The sequence below is a fragment of the Formica exsecta genome, unplaced genomic scaffold (assembly GCF_003651465.1).
Source record: "Formica exsecta isolate Colony F162 unplaced genomic scaffold, ASM365146v1 scaffold978, whole genome shotgun sequence".
Taxonomy (NCBI): domain Eukaryota; kingdom Metazoa; phylum Arthropoda; class Insecta; order Hymenoptera; family Formicidae; genus Formica; species Formica exsecta.
This window is the reverse complement of record NW_021853739.1, coordinates 1-14,929: the sequence shown is the minus strand read 5'-3', so window position 1 is coordinate 14,929 and position 14,929 is coordinate 1. Positions and strand designations below refer to the sequence as shown.

At 47.6% G+C, this 14,929-nt stretch overlaps 1 non-coding gene and 1 pseudogene across 1 annotated transcript; one reads left to right on the top strand and one right to left on the bottom strand.

Moving 5' to 3' along the window:
• The first annotated feature begins 4,615 nt into the window (after window positions 1-4,615).
• On the top strand, window positions 4,616-5,789 carry LOC115245424 (annotated as a pseudogene).
• Window positions 5,790-10,843: 5,054 nt separating this feature from the next.
• On the bottom strand, window positions 10,844-10,998 carry LOC115245425. The gene has a single exon (XR_003885540.1). It is a non-coding gene; the product is annotated as a 5.8S ribosomal RNA (ribosomal RNA).
• Between the last annotated feature and the right edge of the window lie 3,931 nt (window positions 10,999-14,929).

The window sequence follows — 14,929 nt, the reverse complement described above, 5'->3', positions numbered from 1 at the left end:
GGTTTGTGAATCTTAGGGAGTCCGTATGCTCTCGGTAAGATCCCGTCACTAAAATTGAGAAATCTATAAGTTGAGGGCGATATGAAATCTGCATCTTTCCATCTCTTGAGCAAATCCCGTAGATGTGAAGAAAGCCTATTAGTAGGATCTTTTTTAACAATATTATACGTATTATTGTCTTTTAGTAATTCTTCGACCTTATTGAAGTATACATCTTTATCAAGGGCAACTGTGATGTTCCCTTTGTCGGCGCGAGTGACAATCACATTGTCATTGTGTTTAAAAAATTTTTTGGTACTAACAATTAATTGTTTAATGCGTGTGTCAAAATCATTTTTCGGGGTGGAGTAACTCGGGAGATTATTGATAATGTTTACCGAACGGTTTCTTCTAAAAATTAAAAATTATGAGTATAATTTAAATTATCTTAGCAGAGAAAATCAATCATAATCTATAAAGGCGTTTGCGATCTCTATTGATGACCTCAACGCTATTAATGATATTGTTAGCATATCACTTCTGTTAAAGGCAAGTTTTTTTACACATGTTTTTGTATCTTTTGGTATTATTCCTCCACTTCCGATTACTATAGGCAGTACTATACTGTTTTTACAATTTGTTTTTTCTTTTATTAGTTCTGCCGTAGTTCTATATTTCTTTATCTTTTCTTCTGCCGCTATCTTTAGATAATCTTTATTTTTATATCTTATTGTGACGTTTACTACTTGTATCTCGTCCCCATTTTTTATTACTATGTCTGGTTTCTTTAATTCGCCATTATCATTAATTGTAGGTTCTGTAAATACTGTTTTTGTTTTAGATATTTTATTTACTAGATAATCTCTTATGTCATTATGTCTTTTAATTCGCGCGGACTTAGTGTATGTACAAATGCCTATTACGTGGCCCACCGTCTCTGCTTGCAATGAACATCTTCTGCATTCAGTCGCTGCATTAGGTTTGGTTTTGCTTAGGACAATCCTAGTGCCAAAAGTATTTGTTCTCAGTCTTATCGCGTCAGTGAAACGCGAGCCTTTCAACAGCGTAGGGTCCATCAGCCACCTATTACCAATTTTGTCACCTCGATATTTATTAACACCTTGTCCTTGGAGATGTAATTCCTCCCAGCTAGATATTTCTCTATTTTTTAATAGCATTTTAGCCTTCTCAACATCTATGATTGACTCTGGTTTAGTTATTCTTAAGTCTGTACAATAGTTATCTATTTTTTCTTTTATGTTATCATTTTGAGCAATACTTCTCATAACTGAGTCATTTGACTGTTACATTTTAATACTATTCTTTATTGTCGCTAAGGAAACAAGATTTTGGAATTTAATTAAACCCAGTCCTCCATTTTTTTTCGGCATATAAAAGAATCCACTCGCTGTAGATAGCGGTAAATGCAAAATTTCTTTAATGTGTTGCCTGATTTCACTATCCAGCATTTTTAGAGTACCTTTTGATGGAACATTTGTTGTTAAATTATATATAAAATGTGGTAATATAAATGTTTGTATAAGTTCTATTTTTTGATGTGGTTTTAAATAAAGTCGCTTGGTGTTTTTAACTATTTTTATTATTGAGGGGACTTCACTATCTTTTTTTAAGCTGCTCCAAGGATGAATTTTTGTACCGAGATACACAAGAGCTTCATCAGGCTCCACATTGGTGATAGCTTTATTCTGGATGTTTATTAACGGATCTTTGATATACCACGTTTTATTTTTATGCACTATTTGAAAGGTTGCACACTTAGAGACTGATATCGTCATTCCAATGCTTGTCAAGTATTCATTAATATATTTTATCTGTCTTTTAGCTTCTGTTGCATCTTTAGCAACCAACACAACATCATCTGCGAACGCCATTACAGACACCGACTCACTATTGATTGAGACTTCCGTCGTTTTCCTGCTAATATATTCCATAATTGGTTCAATAGTTAAATTAAATAATAGAGGAGACAATGGATCACCCTGCTTCACTCCTCTCTTTAACTCTATCTCAACATTACTACCTTCTGCCGCTTTAATAGATGTTTTGCAGCCTTCATACATTTTTTTTATAAAATTTATTACATAATCCGGAACTCCTTCTTTCCATAGTCCCGAGCTAATCATAGAATGGGGGATTGTATCAAACGCTTTAGTAATATCTATCATTGTCACTACTCCCCCACTCCTATTTTTCATTTCATTAATTACTTCTTTCAGCAGGGTAGTATTGAATCTACACCCATCTTCGTTTGAGAAGCCTTTCTGCCGATTTGACTGTGGTATAAATTTTCGAAGCTTGCTATCCACCACTGCCGAAAAGGTGCGACTGAGCAGGGATCCGATGGTAATGGGTCTCCAATTTTTAATTTTGCTAATAGCTTTATCGGGTTTCGGAATTAGGATGGTTCTGTTTTCTTTCCATGGCGTTGGAAAGTATCCTTCTAACAATAGGATGTTGAACAAGATTGCTAGCAATTCAACCGTGCCTGCACGCATCAGGTGACATTTTTTAATGCCATCCGTTCCTGCTGCTGATTAATTTTTGACTTTTGTTATCCGGTCCTTTATTTCTTGCAGCGCAATCGGTTGAATCACTTCTCCCACATCCAATTGTGGAATACAGTCTATTGGTATTGATAGATCCACTTCTTTTTGCCCTATCTGTCCCCAAAGATCAGCGTACAGTTCTTTCACCTTCTCGGCTGGAGGGGGTTCTTGACGAGCATGCATAAAAGAAAAATTACTCTTAATTGTATATTCAGCAAGCTTTTTAGGACATTTATGGAATAGTTCCTGGCATCTAGCATAACCGAATTTTTTTCGTTGGTTATGATTTTTAATTCTTCTTTTATTATTATTGTTATTATTTCTTTTGTTGTTATCGTTTATATTTATTATAATTTTTATCCTTTTTATTGTGCTTAATCCTTTGGGCGTATAAATCCCTAAAGACCTCTTCCTTAGCGGCTAGAGGCACAACAATTGCTGTTATCATTATATTTATTATCTTTATGTTTGGAACCTGTTTTTTCTTTGCCATTTTTATTTTTACTGTTTGCATGTAATAGCATAGGAACTATTTCTTTTTCTATAAATTCGTCTAATAATAAATACAGACGGCTAGGTTCTTCTCTATGTTTTAGCCATAGTGTTTTTAAGGGGGCTTCTAGACTTGTCAGCTTACTATCTAAGGATATTATAATTGACTCGATAAATTCACTCATAGTCTTCCTTCAAGTCTCATCAGACCTTAGGGCCTGATCGCTCTCAGACGTTGAGGGTTCTAGCGTCTTCTCAAGTGCTCTACTTTCTACAACGTTAATAATTTCGCTACACGTACTTGTTTTTGGCAACAGATCATGCAATGATTTTATATTACGTGACTCTCTATCGTGCAAGCATCTTCTCTTATCGCTGATCTGTTTCAATGTTTTGTCTGGGAAGTGACGCTGTAGCTCTTTATTAGGAAAACGTGCGTCCTTGTATCTTTCATTTAATCTACGCAACATATTTGTTTCCTCTTGCGTCCATACGTATTCGCATCTTGCCGGTGTGCCATATGGTCTTTCCGCTTTCTCTCTCCGCTTGTAATTACGTGTTTTTGGATGTGCGTGTCTTTCGTGTTGTGAAAGACCTATTTGTGTGTAAAAAGATAGCTCACACTTGGAGCACTTGAAGGGTCTTTCTATTATTTGTTGAGGGCCTTTACACTTAGGTCGATGACCATTCCAGTTTTTCAAACCTGGAAAGGTTTTTGAGCACGCATTACATTTTAACATAATGTCCACATCATTATGCTGTTCTTTATAATGGTATATCAGATTTTTTAAATTTAGGAATCCTTGTAAAATATTCTTAATGCGACAAATATCACAATGCGTAACATTCGTTTTTAGCGGTACATTTATAGTAATCAGTTTATCATTATCATTATCCATATTGCAAGCCAAGTTGTCATCAGTGATTCCGTAATCCACAGCGGGTAAACCCGCCACAGGCAACCCGGAATCGAAGTTGTCTGTGTCCGAGGCATTTTTGCGCGTTTCAACCATAGCTAATATTTAATTTTAAATCGAGCATAAGAATCCTAGATAGTAAGAAAAACTCATTAGCCAGTAAGAAAGCTTGGTCGTCATAATAAACACAAACGGGACCAACCCGCATATTCAGTACTTTTAAAAGTACTTGCTTATCTCGGATCTTTCCAGAGAGAATCTGGTACCTGAAAACAGGCCTATTGAGCAATAGCTGTTTGTTTCGTCCACAACTTTCGGGTCTGCCCCGTATGTTCGCTACACACCACTTAGCTGTTGCGAAACGCAACGTTTGCGGGAACACCACGTGGAGGTGGGTGTGTGACTTGAGCGTGAGGAGCAAATAAAACGCCTCCCACGCCCCAACTATGACCCTCAGACCTCGGGTTCGGCTCAAAACATTACTTATGCTAATAGACATAAGACCAGTAGAGAGCGTCCCCCGAACGTCCTTAAAAAAGTCATAGTTACTAGAGAGTCAGAGTTACTCCCGCCGTTTACCCGCGCTTGCCTGAATTTCTTCACGTTGACATTCAGAGCACTGGAAATCACATTGCGTCAACACCCGCAAGGGCCATCGCAATGCTTTGTTTTAATTCAGTGCTGGGATTTACTTGCACATTTCGGCCCGATTCCGTGGCTCACGCCTATTGCCCCCCACTCACCGCTCGTGCGTTAGCAACGAGTCGCCAGATACGCGTAACTAACTTATATAAGGAGCGCGACGCTTTGTCTCAGGAGCGTCCATATATAAGAATGTCCAAATATAATAATAAGACAATACTCTTCTATAATTAAAAGTTTTTCTTCAATATTTTATATCAATGAAATATAAAATATTGAAGAAAAACTTTTAATTATAGAAAAGTATTGTCTTATTATTATATTTGGACATTCTTACATATAAACGCTGCTGAGACGAAGCGTCGCGCTCCTTAGTTACACGTATCTGGCGACTCGTTGCTAACGCACGAGCGGTGAGTGGGAGGCAATAGGCGTGAGCCACGGAATCGGGCCGAAATGTGCAAGTAAATCCCAGCATTGTTTTAATTAGACACTCGGATTCCCCTAGACCGTGCCAGTTCTGAGCTGAGTGTTGAATGGCGACCGAAGAGGACGACCACGACGGCTCGCGCCGCCACGGAAGCCTCGCAGCAAGGAAGATCCGCGGGAGGCCCAGGAACGGGATCGAGCTCGGATCCCGGGACCGGCGCGAGAACGCCGACCGTTCACCTCGCCCAGGCCCGGCACGTCAGCCAGACCCGCTTCCCGACCAAGCCCGACACGCCCCGCTCCTCAGAGCCAATCCTTATTCCGAAGTTACGGATCCAATTTGCCGACTTCCCTTACCTACATTATTCTATCGACTAGAGGCTCTTTACCTTGGAGACCTGCTGCGGATATGGGTACGAACCGGCGCGACACCTCCACGTGGCCCTCTCCTGGATTTTCAAGGTCCGAGGGGAAGATCCGGACACCGCCGCAACTGCGGTGCTCTTCGCGTTCCAAACCCTATCTCCCTGCTAGAGGTTTCCAGGGAACTCGAACGCTTATACAGAAAAGAAAACTCTTCCCGGATCTCCCGACGGCGTCTCCAGGTCATTTTGGGTTACCCCGACGAACACTCTTACGAGGGCCCGAATTGTATGCGGTTCCGCTGCCGGGTTCCGGAATAGGAACCGGATTCCCTTTCGCCCGACGGGCGTGTGTCTCCATATACATAATCATCATCAAAACGTCGCTCGCCAGCGGCAACGGAACGTGCGTGCGCGCGCTCGCGCGTCCAACGCCGCCGTCTCGCTCTCGCGAGAGGGGCGTGACGCGCGCGCGCCACGCGACATTCGTGCGCGACTCGCTTCTGTTCTGCTTTGTTGTGTTTCTTCGACACTCGAGTATATTGTACGCCGTCATTGACATAGGATTTCTCCTACGGCTTAGAATCGACTGACTCGTGTGCAACGGCTGTTCATACGAAATCCTTCTCCACGTCAGTCCTCCAAGGCCTCGCGGGAGTATTTGCTATTTCCACCAAGATCTGCACCGACGGCGGCTCCAGGCAGGCTCGCGCCCAGACCCTTCTGCGCTCACCGTCGCGATCTTCCTACTCGTCAGGGCTTCGTGACGACGCGAGAGACCTTGCGACATCGTGCCAAGAAGACACGACGCACCCGGCGCTCCCGTTGCCTCCCCACTTGCCGCTGACAGCAGAGTATAGGCTCGACGCTTCAGCGCCATCCATTTTCAGGGCTAGTTGCTTCGGCAGGTGAGTTGTTACACACTCCTGAGCGGATTCCGATTTCCATGGCCACCGTCCTGCTGTCTTAAGCAACCAACGCCTTTCATGGTGTCCCATGAGCGTCGAGTTGGGCGCTTTAACTCTGCGTTTGGTTTATCCCACACCGCGATCACCCGCTCGGTGCGTGATCGCGTTAATCTATAGTGAAAAACCGTGACAAACACCTGGTTCGAGAACGTTCGATACCGAAAAATTTGTTATTCACATCGGCAGAATGCGAGTTTCAGCGTTCGGTCGATTTAGTCTGCCTATGACAACGATTCGAGCTGGTCGATAGCAATCGATCATAGTTTCGAATATCATCATTTCTCGTATGATATTCTTTCGTGTCTTATTCTCGCTCGTGTCGCATACGCAGTAGGCTTACTCGTCTCAATCATATTCTCGCGGCGAGCAATTTGGTCACATCTCAATTCGTGTTCTTTCATTATTTAGTGCTCAGATATTGTGAAAGTTAATTGTTTGGAGTTCGAGAATCGACGCTCGTTATCCGCATCGCGAATGTCCTCTGCCTCGCGCTAAATTCCATCCAGCGTTCGCGGTCAAGATTTTCGTTTTCGCGAGAGTTTCTAGGAAGAAGCTCTTCATCAAGATTTCCAAATCGCGAAAAGGGGCAATCATTAATAGGACATTTTGAAGATATCCGTCGGATTAGCGGAATACGTGCCGTCGCTCGCACCTATTATTCAAAACGCGGAATACGTGCTGTCGCTCGCTCCTATTATTCAAAATAAAGGGAACATTACTAACAATCTGCATCGATTTTTTTCTCAATCTCCTTATCCTCCAGCGGATCTACGGATTCGCGTTACACACCGCTTCTCGCTCATCTCTGAGCGTTTCTCTCAGTTTCGGGCGATCTCGTCGAGATCGACTCCCGAACATAATTCAAGAGACCCAGAGATCTCACCCATTTAAAGTTTGAGAATAGGTTGAGGTCGTTTCGGCCCCAAGGCCTCTAACATTCGCTTTACCAGATGAGACTCGTTCGCGTTCCGTGGGGAACGGTCGATTGTCAGCTATCCTGAGGGAAACTTCGGACGGAACCAGCTACTAGATGGTTCGATTAGTCTTTTGCCCCTATACCCAGTTCCGACGATCGATTTGCACGTCAGAATCGCTACGGACCTCCATCAGGGTTTCCCCTGACTTCGTCCTGACCAGGCATAGTTCACCATCTTTCGGGTCCCAACGTGTACGCTCTGGGTGCGCTTCTTCTCGCGATGAGAACGAGACGCCCAGGGAGTGTGAGGCCGCATCGCGACGCGGCCCATCCTCCCTCGATCGACGGCCAATGTCGATCTTCACTTTCATTACGCCTTTAGGTCTCGCAACAAGTTCCAATGACTCGCGTACATGTTAGACTCCTTGGTCCGTGTTTCAAGACATGTCCTAAGCAGTACCCAAAGCAATAGCGTCGCCGACCGGTAAAGATCCCCCTCGCGACCCACAAGGGTAGCGGCAACGGAACGTGCGTGCGGCGCGCGTCCAACGCCGCCGTCTCGCTCTCGCGAGAGGGGCGTGACGCGCGCGCGCCACGCGACATTCGTGCGCGACTCGCTTCTGTTCTGCTTTGTTGTGTTTCTTCGACACTCGAGTATATTGTACGCCGTCATTGACATAGGATTTCTCCTAGGGCTTAGGATCGACTGACTCGTGTGCAACGGCTGTTCACACGAAACCCTTCTCCACGTCAGTCCTCCAGGGCCTCGCTGGAGTATTTGCTACTACCACCAAGATCTGCACCGACGGCGGCTCCAGGCAGGCTCGCGCCCAGACCCTTCTGCGCTCACCGTCGCGACCCTCCTACTCGTCAGGGCTTCGTGACGACGCGAGAGACCTTGCGACATCGTGCCAAGAAGACACGACGCGCCCGGCGCTCCCGTTGCCGCCCCACTTGCCGCTGACGGCAGAGTATAGGCTCGACGCTTCAGCGCCATCCATTTTCAGGGCTAGTTGCTTCGGCAGGTGAGTTGTTACACACTCCTTAGCGGATTCCGACTTCCATGGCCACCGTCCTGCTGTCTTAAGCAACCAACGCCTTTCATGGTGTCCCATGAGCGTCGAGTTGGGCGCCTTAACTCTGCGTTTGGTTCATCCCACAGCGCCAGTTCTGCTTACCAAAAATGGCCCACTTGGCACTCTGATCCGAGATGCTCGTGGCTTCATAATTCAAGAAAGCCAGAGATCTCACCCATTTAAAGTTTGAGAATAGGTTGAGGTCGTTTCGGCCCCAAGGCCTCTAATCATTCGCTTTACCAGATGAGACTCGTTCGCGTTCCGTGGGGAACGGTCGAGTGCCAGCTATCCTGAGGGAAACTTCGGAGGGAACCAGCTACTAGATGGTTCGATTAGTCTTTCGCCCCTATACCCAGTTCCGACGATCGATTTGCACGTCAGAATCGCTACGGACCTCCATCAGGGTTTCCCCTGACTTCGTCCTGACCAGGCATAGTTCACCATCTTTCGGGTCCCAACGTGTACGCTCTGGGTGCGCCTCTTCTCGCGATGAGAACGAGACGCCCAGGGAGTGCGAGGCCGCATCGCGACGCGGCCCATCCTCCCTCGATCGACGGCCAGGGTCGATCTTCACTTTCATTACGCCTTTAGGTCTCGCGACAAGTCCCAATGACTCGCGTACATGTTAGACTCCTTGGTCCGTGTTTCAAGACGGGTCCTAAGAGTACCCAAAGCAGTAGCGTCGCCGACCGGTATAGATCCCCCTCGCGACCCACAAGGGAGGGAGAGGGACGTTCGACAGGCCTGTCGAAGGTGAGCCGTACTTTAACCAACAGCGGGCCAGGACCGGGGACGGCGCAAAGTCCGTAACCTCCGAGTACCGTGGCGCGCGCTTGCGACGGCCTCGACGCACCGTAAACAGTGCGGCCTGATACCTTGCGCGTACCGCCGAGCAGCCGGCCGGGCGACCGGGGGTTTGTCGCGTGCCGTTTTACCGGCGACGCGACAGTCACCGCACCCGGGCCGTAGACCGACACCCAGCGGGTCGCGACCTTCTACTTGGGTAAAAGTGCACGACGACGAGCGCCGGACATCGACGCGCGGTAGCGTGCCCGCGCGAGGGCCGCGAGGACACCGCGGACATCGCCCACCGACGCGAAGCCAGCGCCGCTGATGATGAATCTCTCAGTTCGATCTTTTGAGTTTCTTAGGTTTACCCCTGAACGGTTTCACGTACTCTTGAACTCCCTTTTCAAAATTCTTTTCAACTTTCCCTCACGGTACTTGTTCGCTATCGATCTCGTGGTCGTATTTAGCCTTAGATGGAGTTTACCATCCACTTAGAGCTGCACTCTCAAGCAACCCGACTCTGAGAGGTCCTCCCGAGATGCGCACTGGTCGCTACGGACCTGGCACCCTCTACGGGTAAGTGGCCCCATTCAAGATGGACGTGGACGCGACGCGATACCTCGGGATAAGCGGATCCACCCAAACACCACATTTCCCTGCGGCGGAACCGCGGGATTCGGTGCTGGGCTCTTTCCTGTTTGCTGCTCACCGCTACTAAGGAAATTCTAGTTAGTTTCTTTTCCTCAGCTTAATAATATGCTAAATTTAGCGGGTAATTTCGTCTGCTCTGAGGTCGTCAAAGAGTTTAGTTTTCGATAACCGTGGCCGCGCCGCCTCCTCCGCCGGCTCTTCAGAGTGTCGGGAGAGCAGCAGCGCCGGCACAGCGGCTTCGCATTGTACACGGAAGAGTGTGGCGCGAGGAGACGTGTTCACATCACTTCCACGCGCGGCTCGCCGCCGCTAGTAGGAGGAAACGTAAGCCAATCGAATCTCGTTCTAGTTGTCTGCATTACAAACAACAAAAAAGTTTGGCGCGAATCGCGTTATCTTCGATCGCCGGGAACGCGAGAGATAGAGCGAGCGAGCGAGCGAGTGTGCGCGTACACGTACACGTATTCATCCCTATCACCCATCCTTCAAATTTCTCTCCGCATATTGTGTATACACGGATATGGGATACGGGGCGAAACGGATTCGACGAGTACACGACGACGCGTGTCGGTCCCCTATTTTCGTGTTCGAGAAATTCGTGGACTCGGACACGCGGTTGGCTTGCTATTCACCCGCGTTAAGGAGGGTTTCTCGCTCTTTTCTTTCTCTCCGCGTACCGCCGGGCGACGACGCGCCGCGGTTCTCTCCTACCGTTTGCGCGGAAGGTGACGCGCGACTCGCGTAAGAGGCGCGAGCGCGCGCTGGCGCACCGGGAGACCGCGAGAGGAATAACGCAACGTGTGTGCGCCGTCTTCTACTCCCTTTCTCTCCTTCGACAGTCTCCGGGCGCGCGCACGCTCAAGCGCTCTATCTTTACGCGTGTGCGTACGCTCTCACTCTTCCTTTTCCTCGGTGTTATTTCAGACGACGCTAAGGGGCCGCTTCTCGAGACGGCTCGTCTCGGGCGAACGTCCAACGATCGCTCGTACACCGTTTGTGCGAACGGGCGCGTTGGCCCGGCGCGCAAAGGCGCAAGCAGTTTCGAGCTACTAAAACGACCCTTAGCCAGGTGTGGTCCGGGAATTGTATCCGTGGACCGCAATGTGCGTTCGAAATGTCGATGTTCATGTGTCCTGCAGTTCACAAGTTGACGCGCAATTAGCTGCGTTCTTCATCGACCCACGAGCCAAGTGATCCACCGTTCAGGGTAATCGTTTTGCAATTCTTGCGTTCATCGAACGCTTCGTTCATCCATCTTAATCTCCTTTCCGAAGAGAGAGAGATAAAATCATTGGCCCTTCGATCAGCCTGGCCGCGCGCGTCCGAGCACGCGCGGACCGCCGCCACCGCTGGGGAGGCTACGGCACAAAAGTTGTTTCGCGATCGGAGCGTCTCTCCCCGTATACATAGTATACGTATAATCGGGAAGAGCCGGGGCGGAGTATTCTTTGAAAAAAACCGTCGAACGGGATCGGGTGATCCGTCCTCTTGCCCGTTCGAGCGATAGCCGCTCTCGCGTACAAACACGCTGACCGCTGCCCCGGCGCGCGATGGCGCGGGGAGGGGCGCGTTTACGAGCGCTGCCGACACACGGACGGGCGTAGGTTACCACCGGTACGCGCTAACGCCGGATCGTAGCTCTGCGCTTGGCAAGTGCGCGATCGGGAAAGCGTCTCGGCTCCGAATCGCATTTATGTGATTTCGCGATTTGCTCAACGAGCTTCAACGGGTCGCGCGCGCGCAGGTATCGTGCGACGCGACGCCGATTGCGGCTACGAAGCTCAAGGAGAGAGTCTTGGATACTCCTCTCCCTTCCGTTCGCACGACACGACCGCGCCGGTAACGGCCGACAGCACTCTGCTGCTGGCTTCCCTCTCGGGTCGTCGCAGAGGCGCGCGGCGTTCGGCGCGTCGTAGTCATCGACGCGGGATTATCCGTCAATTCCATTTTACTTTCATATCTGTTTCTTTGTCCATTCAGTCGCCGACTGCTGCCAGCGCGCGTCTAAAAGACTCGAGAGGCAGAGCAGAACCTCCGGAACGTTAATGATCCTTCCGCAGGTTCACCTACGGAAACCTTGTTACGATTTTTACTTCCTCTAAATGATCAAGTTTGGTCATCTTCCCGGCAACATCGGCAATGCCGAGACATTGCCGCGCATCAGTCCGAAGACCTCACTAAATCATTCAATCGGTAGTAGCGACGGGCAGTGTGTACAAAGGGCAGGGACGTAATCAACGCGAGATTATGACTCGCGCTTACTGGAAATTCCTCGTTCATGGGGAACACTTGCAAGCCATAATCCCTAGCACGAAGGACGTTCAGCTGGTGACCCGGGTCTTTCGGCCAGGGAACACACGCTGATTCCTTCAGTGTAGCGCGCGTGCGGCCCAGAACATCTAAGGGCATCACAGACCTGTTATTGCTCAATCTCGTGCGGCTAGAAGCCGCCTGTCCCTCTAAGAAGATTTGTTTGTACGTTGGTAGTAAAAACCCACCAGCCGAAGCCGGGGGCCTTCGCGATACCATAAGGTACGCCTATTTAGCAGGCTAGAGTCTCGTTCGTTATCGGAATTAACCAGACAAATCGCTCCACCAACTAAGAACGGCCATGCACCACCACCCACCGAATCAAGAAAGAGCTATCAATCTGTCAATCCTTCCGGTGTCTGGGCCTGGTGAGGTTTCCAGTGTTGAGTCAAATTAAACCGCAGGCTCCACTCCTAGTGGCGCCCTTCCATAAATTCCTTTAAGTTTCAGCTTCGCAACCATACTTCCCGCGGAACCCAAAAGCTTTGGTTTCCCGGAAGCTGCCCGCCGAGTCATCGGAGGAACTTCGGCGGATCGCTAGCTGGCATCGTTTATGGTTAGAACTAGGGCGGTATCTGATCGCCTTCAAACCTCTAACTTTCGTTCTTGATTAATGAAAACAATTTGGGCAAATGCTTTCGCTTCTGTCCGTCTTGCGAAGATCCAAGAATTTCACCTCTAACGTCGCAATACGAATGCCTCCATCTGTCCCTATTAATCATTACCTTGGGGTTAAAAAACCAACAAAATAGAACCGATGTCCTATTCCATTATTACATGCACGCAATATTCAGGCGAAGGTAGCCTGCTTTAAGCACTCTAATTTGTTCAAAGTAAACGTACCGGCCCGACTCGACACTCAGTAAAGAGCACCGCGACGGGATATTAGTTGGGCCGCCCCTCGCGAGGCTAAGCCCACCGGTAGGACGTCCCACATCACGCCAGTTAAACACCGCGAGCGGTGAACCGACGGTGTGCGACACAGATTCAACTACGAGCTTTTTAACCGCAACAACTTTAATATACGCTATTGGAGCTGGAATGACCGCGGCTGCTGGCATCAGACTTGCCCTCACATGGATCCTCGTTAAAAGATTTAAAGTGTACTCATTCCGATTACGGGGTCTCGGATGAGTCCCGTATCGATATTTTTCGTCACTACCTCCCCGTGCCGGGAATGGGTAATTTGCGCGACTGCTGTCTTCCTTGGATGTGGTAGCCGTTTCTCAGGCTCCCTCTCCGGAATCGAACCCTGATTCCCCGTTACCCGTTACAACCATGGTAGGCGCAAAACCTACCATCGACAGTTGATAAGGCAGACATTTGAAAGATGCGTCGCCGGTGCTAGGACCGTGCGATCAGCACAAAGTTATTGAGAATCACCAAAATAAACGGTGGACGAACGGCAAACCGCCCGCCACCGATTGGTTTTGATCTAATGAAAGCGTCCCTTCCATCACTGGTCGGGACTCTGTTTTGCATGTATTAGCTCTAGAATTACCACAGATATCCAAGTAAATGTGGGTACAATCTAATGAACCATAACAGTAGTATAGCAAGGAGAGTTCTAACGCTGGTCCTCTGTGGGATGGTGAGGGGCGAGGGGAAACCAGCGCGGGGGGGTATGACGTCACGCGGGGGAATCGCGTCCTAACCGGTGGGCGAGGGGTCCGCGGAGAAAGGAGGGGAAAGGGACCGCGTTCAAACCGATTGGCTAGGGGTACGCGGAGAGGGGGGAGAGGGGAGACCGCGTCCTAACCGATTGGCGAGGGACCCGCGGGGAATAGGGAACGCAATGCCGCGAGGAGGCGTGTGAGAAGGATAGCGCGAAGCGTCCGCAATGTGTGAGAGAAGGATAGCGCTAATGATATTCTATGGGCGTGGGAGAAGGATAGCGCGAGGCGTCCATATGAGCGTAAGACAAGGATAGCGTTTGCATGCACGTTGGAAAAGAAAGGCGCGAAGATATTGCATGCATTTGGGAAAAGGATGGCGTTCGCATGCACTTGAGAGAGAGAGAGAGAGAGAGATGGCGCGAAATGTTCGCATGCACGTGGGAGAGATAGATAGCGTTCGCAAGGTGGTGCGAGAAGGATAGCGCGAGGTATGCACGAGTGGGAAAAGGAAAGAAGAAGGCGCAGAAATAATCGACATTTTTTATTTGTTATAAACTTGTTGGTATTTTTACAAAACTTTGTTTCAGTTTCATCGTATCTAAAAGCATACATTTTAGACCGCAATCCAACCCATTCTCTTAAAGCTATCCCAAGATATTCATCTTTGAATAAACCGATTACTTTTTTATTTACTTGTGGCATCCAATCGATTTTATGATCACTCGTATCAAAATAATGTATATTGTTTTTTAAATCCATGTAAAGATTGATTTGTTTCCACATAAATAATAAAAGAATCAGTATCAGTTCCTAACAATTTAGCTTTATCACCATAATTCTTCTTCAAAAAATTATAATAAAATTTATACATCAATAACTTTGATAACTCTAATACAACAAATCCCCCATATATAGGTTTATTTAATGTTATTTCTTTCTTTTTCCGATACACAAGCACTTTATCATCATCTATTATTTGTCTATCTTCATAATTTTTACACCTTGCAAAATTTTTATATGAATAAAACAAGTCCACTTGACATCTGTTTTTCACGTTTTCCATTTGTTTTCCATATACCGAATTATTCATGAGTTTAAAAAAGTCTTTTTCAAAATCATTTTTAGCTTCTTGTCTAAGTTTTATGTTTAAGTCAATGTAGGACTTCAGCAATGCTTTTTGTCTAAATGATATTACTTTTTTATATCTTTTAATAT